Here is an 8,856-nt window from a genome sequence, read left to right on the forward strand (position 1 = left end):
TTGGAAAGGATTGCAATGTACAGTGGATTAGCTTGTGGAAAAGCCTAGCTTTTTCATCTCTGGAGGCCCACGTTAAAAATGTGACTTAGGACACTTGTGAAATGAGTGACAGTAATGATGAAACCCTGAGTGTGCATCAGTACACATACATATCTTAAAACTGTAAAATGTAACTAATTAGAGATCTGGCCCCAAAATAGCAAAGGTCTGTACTTCAAATTAAGATGTATTTATATCTGAGCATCCCAATATTTTCAGGAAGCATGAACCCCTACACATTATTTTTTTATCTGAGCTAAATTTGAAATGGCTAAATTAGAATGTAAATCTAGATCCTTAAATAAAAGCGATCTTTGGTTTCTCATTTTAATTGTTCATGATTGTACAGGAAATAGTAGTAGTAGCTTAGGCCTAGCTTAGCTAAGTGTAAAGTAATTTGCCAATGCATTCAATTTAATAAAACAGCCAATCAGGAAAATTCTTCTCCAATTCTTTAATTTTTCAAACATCAGGTAGTTTTATATGAGTTAATTGGAAAATGAATACCATATTTCATTTTGCCAGGTTAAGCATGGCCTTTGGGGAAAGTGGGATGAGCAGAATTTAGCAAAACAAACAAGTAAAACCACAGAAATATTTAACCACATGGTTGTTGGGTAGGAGCTAGCGACCTTTAGGCTATCATTTGTAAATTCTAGGACAAGTATCTCTTCATTTCTGTAACTCGGGTCTTATTCTTGGAACACTGAACATAAACTCCTGAGATAGTGACATGTACCACTTACATACTCAATTGCTACTATTTGAATTTAATTTCTTAAATAGAAATATACTTAACTCCTGAATGGTAACAGCTAATATAATGATGCTGTCTTCTGAAGGAATTCTGTTACCTTTTTTTTTTTTCCTGAGGCATGGATCAGGGATTATTCATCCAACAAATATTTATTCAGTGAATAGCATGTGCTAGGCACTGTCCTCAGTACACAAGATATATTAGAAAACAAAACAAAGACCACCATCCTCATGCAGCTAATATTCCAGCAAGCTGAGACAAACAGTAGACAATACACATACTGTATAAATTGTATCATATTTTAGAAGGTACTAAAACACTAAGGTAAAGGGGAAAACAGAGCAAGGAAAAGGCAGTTGTGGATGTGAGAGTGTGGAGTGTGAGGTCAGGGGAGAGGGAATAATTGTCTTAAAATAAAGTTGGGAGGTCATTCAACTGGAAATCTAGAGTAAAAATATTCCAGGAAAAGAGAACACTGTCGGAGGGTTTGAGCAGAGGAGGAACATGATCAGTAAGATTGTTTTGTTGAGAAGAGACTGTGGGTACAAGAGCCAACAGATGCAGGAAAAGATGTTAACTGTAACTGATCATCAGGGAAATACAAATCAAGGCTATAATGAGATATCACCTCACACCTATCAGAGTGGCTAAAATCAACAACACAAGAAACAATAGTTGTTGGTGAGGATATGGAGAAAGGGGAACCCTCTTGCACTGTTGGTGGGAATGCAAACTGATGCAGCCACTCTGGAAAACAGTATGGAGGTTCCTCACAAAGTTAAAAATAGAACTACCTTATGATCCAGCAATTACACTACTAGGTATTTACCCAAAGAATACAAAAAATACTAATTCAAAGGGATATTATAGCAACATTATCTACAGTAGCCAAATTATGAAAACAGACCAGTGTCCACTGACTGATGAATGGATAAATAAGTGATATATATATATATATACACATACATACATATGTACATATAGTGGACTATTACTCAGCCATGAAGAAGAATGAAATCTTGTCTTTTACAATGATGTGGTTGGAGCTAGAGAGTATAATGCTAAGCAAAATAAGTTGGTCAGAGAAAGACAAATACCATATAATTTCACTCATATGTGGAATTTAAGAAACAAAACAAATAAGCAAAGAGAAAAAAAGAGAGAGATTGGTAAACCAAGAAACAGACTTCTAACTATGGAGAACATACATTGATGGTTACCAGAGAGGAAGTGGATGGGGGAATGGGTAAAATAGGTGGTGGGCAATAAGGAGTGCACTTGTGATGAGCACTGGGTATTATATGGAAGTGTTGAATCACTATATTGTGCACCTGGAATGAATATTACACTGTATGTTAGCTAACTGGAATTTAAATAAGAACTTAAAAAAAAAAGAGTAGTAACCAAGACAGAATTAACATTCCCTTGAGCTTGACTAACCGTTAGATAGGTTTCTACCTGGCCATAGGCCCCTTACTTTTCTTAGAGCATTTACTTTAGAAAACTTGCAGTTGCAAATTCTTTCTCTGCCTCTTTGGGATATAAATCTTTGTATATATACAAAGGGGCCACATATAAGTGGCCCCTTGCCACTTTTACGACAGAGGACTGTCTTTCTCAAGGCTCTGGGAGCCATCTCTTTTGAAATGTATCGGCAAGAAAGATTGTGTCCCTTTCTCCCAGTGTTTGTGCGAGAATGAGAGCCTAACTTCGATAAGCACCAATTAGCAAGCCTAATCACATTGACAGCCTCCCCTCTAGTGCTCTTAACTGCTTTTCTCCTGTTTCACTCCAGTGCTTACAAATTCTCCTTTTGTTTCAGTGGAAATGAAGTTGAGTTCCATCTCTTTTCCCTATTGCAGTAGTCTTGAGTAGTTTTGTCATTTTTAATAATTTTCTAATGTAATTTTTCTTTTATAATTCAACAAGAAGATCTAGAGAGAATGTAGAACTCTTTTGGAAGCCTGGAACAAGTGATGACCTACATTAAGTGAAGTAGAAATGCCGGAGTTCTATGGGAGATGGTAGAGGAAGGAGTCAAAAGGCTTATGGAAAGGGGCATGTCAGAAGGGATAAACTTATGTAAGGATGAAAAACCCACCAGCCAACTAAGGAAGAACTTAAAGAACAACCTATTGCCAAAGCAATAAATAATATGCTTATGGCAGGAGTAATAGAATTATTGAGAGTCTTGGTGGATGGTCTCTAGAGCCCAGGGATGATAGCGGAGATTATGTTACAGAACTGGGCTTCCTGACAACAGTGGAGATGATAGACATTTAACCACCAAAGGAAGCTCGGGACAATAATTGTAATGTGTAGCAAGGTTGGAGTAGCATCCAGAACAGTATGACTTGTAAAGAGCACAGTGTTCCTAGGGGCAAGGCAACAAGCATAATACTCAGTTTATATAACCAAAGGAAATCAAGGAAAACTTTAATAAAAAGGCACATTTCCAAACTTGAGCCAGATCTCAAATCTAGAATCCCGTGACTGAAGAAGCTGGGTCTCATGAGGAAGGAATCTGTGACCCTGTGGCAGATGTGCATATAAATGATCCACTTTTCCCACAAGAGACCTAGCACCATTACTCCGGTCATTGTGCACTGGGGAAATGAGAAGATGAGATATTTTGAGAACTGTTGGACACAGTTTCTTGATTTCTAAGGATCTGGACCATTGTAAGGGTCCCCTACTGGAGTGGGGACATATGTAGGTCAAATAAAAATAGAGCCCTGGCGTATGTCTGACTCATAATGGGTCTAATTGGTATGTGGACCCATCCTATGTTTATTTCCTAATTATCCAAATGTATAGCTCCAAATGTGTGACTTGGTAGTTGTCAGAACCCTAACGTTGGGTCCTTGGCTTATGTATGGGGTGGGAGCTGTTATAGTGGAAAGGCCGGGTGGAAGCTTTTATATCCCCCTCCCCACACCAAAATAGTACATGAAAAGCATATTGCATTCTTGGGGGACTGGCAAAGATTTGTGTTACCTATCAAGACCTAGAGAGGTGGTGGTCTAACTCCTCCAGTGATCAGATGGTGGCAGATAGCGAAGACGGCTGTAAATTCCATTGCACCTGTTATGCTGCATGTGGTATATTGTAGCACAATTGCAGCTGCTGTGCTGCAGTATGTGGTGTGTTTTTCTAGAATAGATTAACATAGCCTCAGATACATGGTCTGCAGTCACGAATTTGGTTAATGTGTTCTTTTCCATCACCTTCAGGAAAGAGAACCAGAAATAGTTTGCATCTATGGGAGATGGACAGTAGTGCCTGTATTGGTCAGTTTGGGCTGCTCTAACAAAATACCATGGACAGGGTGGCTTAAACAGTGGAAATGTATTTTCTTACAGTTCTAGAGGCTGGAAGTTCAAGATCAGGCTGCCAGCAGGGTTAATTTTTAGTGACACCTTTCTTGCTGGCTTGCAGAGGGCTACCTTCTTACTGTGTTCTCATGGCTTTTCCTCTGTGTGTGCCTTCCTCTTCTTGTGTCTCTTCTCTTCTTGTATGGACATCAGCACTACTGGATTAGAGCCCCATCCTTATGACCTCATTTAACTTTAATAACCTCTTTAAAGGCCCTATCAACAAATATAGTCACTTTGGGGGGTTAGGACTTCAAAATGGATGTTGGATGCACACAATTCAGCCTATAACAGTATACATTTATAGTATTTCCCCAAAGCTTTGTTAACACTTTCATCCTCTGCTGTAAAGTATCCTAAAGAATTCTGAACTATCTCTACATTCTGCAGAGCATCACATTGGTTCACTATATCAAGGGCATCATATTAGACCTAATGATCAAGAAATGGTGAAGCCCATGGTAAGACACATCTCCAAAGGGTGGGAGATAAACCCTATAAAGGGATGCAACTCATCAACGAGATCTTTAGGGATCCATGGTGTGGGGCTTGGCAGGACATCCCCTTGAATAAAAGACATATTATTACATTTTGCAATTTTCATTGCTAAGAAGGAAGCACAATGCTTGATAGGCTTCTTTAGGTTAAAAGTCCATACTCGGGTATATTGTTCCAACCAGTGTACTAAGTGACACAGAGGGTTGCCTTCTTTGAGTGGAGCGCAGAGGAGGAAAGTATTCTACAGCATATCCAGGCTGCTGCTTGGACCATATGACTTTTGTGTTATTGGAAGTACGTGGTGGGAGAAATTTCCCTGTGGACTTTATGGAAAGTTCCAATAGGAGAATCACAATGTATAGACCACTAGGATCCAGAGCAACAATATGTCGTCTGTATCGAAAAGCTATAAACCATATGAAAAACATCTCCTGGCATGCTAGTGGGTTCTAGTAGAGATGGAGCATTTAACCATAGGGTATCAAGTGATCATGCAGTTTGAACTGCCCAGCATGAGCTGGGGTTCTCTCAGACCCACACAGTTATCAGGGCCAGTAGCAATCCATTTTAAGTTGGAAGGAATACAATTAGAGGTATGCACAAACAGGACCAAAGCATACAAGTAAGCTGAATGAGCCCAGACACCCATATCATCATCATCTTTGTGCAAGTGCTTCTTTTTCAGTTCAAACCTATGACAGCATAGGGGAAGGGTTTTCTTATTACCAGCTGATGGAGGCAGAAAAGGCTAAGCTTGGTTCGTAAATGTGTGTGCAAACTAAAAATGGATTGCTGCTCAATTTCAGCCCTACTCACAGGTAGAGCAAAAGACAGTGCTGATCAGAAATCACCACTGGGCAGAGCTTTGGTTGGAGAATCAGGTAATCCGGTTTGTGTTGAAAGAGAAGTAACCCAAGATAAAAATATTTGTAGTCTTATGAGCAGAGGCAAATAACTTGGCTGGTTGGTCAGTAGCCTAGAAGGAGGAAAAATTGGAAAATTTGTGACATGGAGGACTAGGAAGGAGATGTGTAGGTGGAGCTATGGGAATGTGCACAAAGTGTAAAGATTTTAGTATTATATGTTAATGCCTTCCAGTGAGTATCTATACATAAGAGGACTAGACAATGAAGTAGACAAAGTTACTTGCCAGTTGACATTAGCCAGCCTTCCTCATCATTGATATTCCTCAATGCAGGCTCAAGAATGGAGTAACCATGGAGGTATGGAGGATAAGCTTGGGGTCAGCAGTATAGTATCACATTAACCAAGGCTGATCTAGTTTTTTGTGCTTATGAAGGTCCAACCTATTAAAAGGAATAATTTCTAGTATTGAGACCTTGATATGGTACCTTTCATCAGGAAATCAACCCCTTTGTGGCAAGTGATTAAACTGAAACATCTCTACACCCTGGAAGGGGCAAAATTTATTTAGAATGGAATTGACATACATTCTGGATATGGGTTTATCTTTTCTATAATGTCAACTCCCATTATATAAGGCCTCACAGGGTGTTTGATGCACTAACATGTAATTTCACATAATATCTCCTTGGATTAAGGGATATACTTAACATTAAAGAATGTGAACAGTGAGCCTGTAACTATGTGATCCAATCATCCTTTATATATAACCAACCTAATAGATTGATGGTACTATCTTTGTAGAGGCAGCTAGGTATTGTCTTACAGATGATACCTACAAAGATGGGGCTCCAACCTACAGAATGTGGTGTATCTTCTAAGCAACAACCATTATATGGTGTGGTATCCCCAGTAGGTAGATATAAGACTTCTCTTACATAACAGTGGCATAGAAAAACACACATGGCACCCAGTTGATCCACTAGGAGGCCCTTCTTGCACTCTCTTGTCTAATTTTTTTGGCAAATGGACAAGTGCAGCAGCCACAGCCTAAGAAGGGCATTATGACCAGAATCTCAAAATCTCAGGATGAGAATCTGGCTCACTTCACCATGTATGCCACATAAACCAGTAGCAGCGCTGGATGAGGATGAGGAGTACCTAGAATGGGCAGTAGGGAAGAAAGACAATAAATACAGGTTGTAGCCTTGGGACTGTTTTCAGTCATGGGAACTATGCTTCATCCCATTAACAGTTGTCTTAAGTTTCCCTGGCAAAGAGCAACCAGAATCTTAGAGGTAGGGTTTCCAAATGGAGTAAACTCACTACACAAAACATAGGGGTCAGAGTGGTACAAGGGGTAGCCTGGAGTTTGGTGAATTCTCTGATGCGTCTGCCAGATCCCTCTTTAGGACTTAGGCACAAATTCCTTCAGCTGTGGGGAATATTGGCTGCTGGTAGCTTACAGGTAGTAATACCCTTGGCTGACGGAAGCTCTTAGGTAAGTTTTCACCTGAAGGAAAACCTGTACCCAATGTCCAAACCATTCCATGTGGGGTACAAAGGCTTAGCCCACTTTCAGGTCCACTTAGCATGGCCACCCCAACTCTAGAGCTTCCTGTAAACTTGACTTTGCTTTTTTTCTGAATCACAGTTCAGCTTCTCATTCTCCCCAGTCACCATTACACCTTTATAGGTTTTGTTTCTGAAATCACCTTATAATAAATTTTTCTGCACGTATTCTCCTCAAAGCTGTTTCCTTGTGAACCCAACCAAAGACACCATCAATAATTGCGTTCACAGGGGCGCCTGGGTGGCTCAGTCGTTAAGCATCTGCCTTCGGCTCAGGTCGTGATCCCAGGGTCCTGGGATCGAGCCTCGCATCGGGCTCCCTGCTCCGCGGGAAGCCTGCTTCTCCCTCTGTCTGCCACTCCCCCTGCTTGTGTTCCTTCTCTTGCTGTGTCTCTCTCTGTCAAATAAGTAAATAAAATCTTTAAAAAAAAAAATAATAATTGCATTCACAAATAACAAATCATTTAGCTTTGCTTGATTTTGGACTTAATATGAATAGATTCTTACAGTTGGCATTCCTTTGTGTCTTGCTTCTTTAATGTTATATACTTGAGATTCATCAATTTTGATGCATATAGTGATAGTTCATTCATTTTCACTGCTGTATAGTATCCAAGACATGCATATAATACAATTTATTTATTCTTTCTTCTATGATGGACATTTTATTGTTTCCATTTTTATTTTGAAATTATAAATAATGATACTAAAAACATTCTTATAACTGTGTCTTGGTGTACATAAAAGTCTCTGTAGAATATTGTAATTCTCATTTTGCTTGAAGAGCAGCAATAATCTTGGATTTGAATTGATAAACCCAGTAGGTTTCACCCTGAATCAAGTTTATGTAGCTTTTAGAAAGGATAAGGGCAGTCAATAAAGCATATATAACAACAGCATAGCAGGGGTCACTTGACTTCTAGAAGTTGCTTTCCATGCCACTGACACTTTGTATGAAGGGAATACATAGTCAGAGAAGATGAGGCTGAATGTTTGTGGACCATCTGAGCTAATGATTACCATCAGATTTAGAGTCCCATCAGCTTTTATACCTTGATAGTCATGTAACCCCCTAAGGCATATGTTACTAGCTTCCATCCTTTTGTGTAGCTGCATGTCAGTCATCCAATGAACAATCTCGATGATCACATACTTGGCTCAGTACATAGCAGCCTCATTGGGACTGTCATTTACCTTGGACTTTGTACACTTTTATATATTCCTTTTATTAGTGTTGCAAGGGTCAGAATCTCCCTATCCCTGATGCTGAAGGAAAAATTACAGTCCAGCTGTTCATACTGTCCTTCCAAGTGCGCGTATAAGAGTAAAATTACCAGATCATGTGTTATGTGCATGTTTGTTTTTACAGGTGCTACTAAACTTTCCCAAAGTGAATGTACCAATTTGCATTTTTACCAGCAGTGGCTGAAACCTTTTTTACTTTACATCTTTATCACCTTTAGTATCATCCAACTTCTTCATGTTGCCAGTTGAATGGTTATAGAGTAGTGCCTCATTATAGTTTGGATTTTCATTTATTACTTATCAATAATGAAGTTGGGCATCTTTTCACTTTTTGATATACCACTGTGTTTTCTCAATGTGAAATGCCTATTCATATTTTTCCCCATTTCTCTACATAATTATTTGTTTCTTATTGATTTTAGTTCTTTATATCATATGAATACTAATCCTTTGTTAGTATGCAATGAAGATATAAGCAATTAGTTTATCACTTCTCTTTCCCCTCTT

The 8,856-nt window shown here is 39.1% G+C and overlaps 1 pseudogene; it reads right to left on the reverse strand.

The window, feature by feature from the left end:
• LOC116630622 overlaps nt 1-8,586 on the reverse strand; it is a 12,651-nt pseudogene extending 4,065 nt beyond the window's left edge.
• Between the last annotated feature and the right edge of the window lie 270 nt (nt 8,587-8,856).

Source organism: Phoca vitulina, unplaced genomic scaffold (assembly GCF_004348235.1).
Source record: "Phoca vitulina isolate PV1807 unplaced genomic scaffold, GSC_HSeal_1.0 scaffold4, whole genome shotgun sequence".
NCBI lineage: Eukaryota > Metazoa > Chordata > Mammalia > Carnivora > Phocidae > Phoca > Phoca vitulina.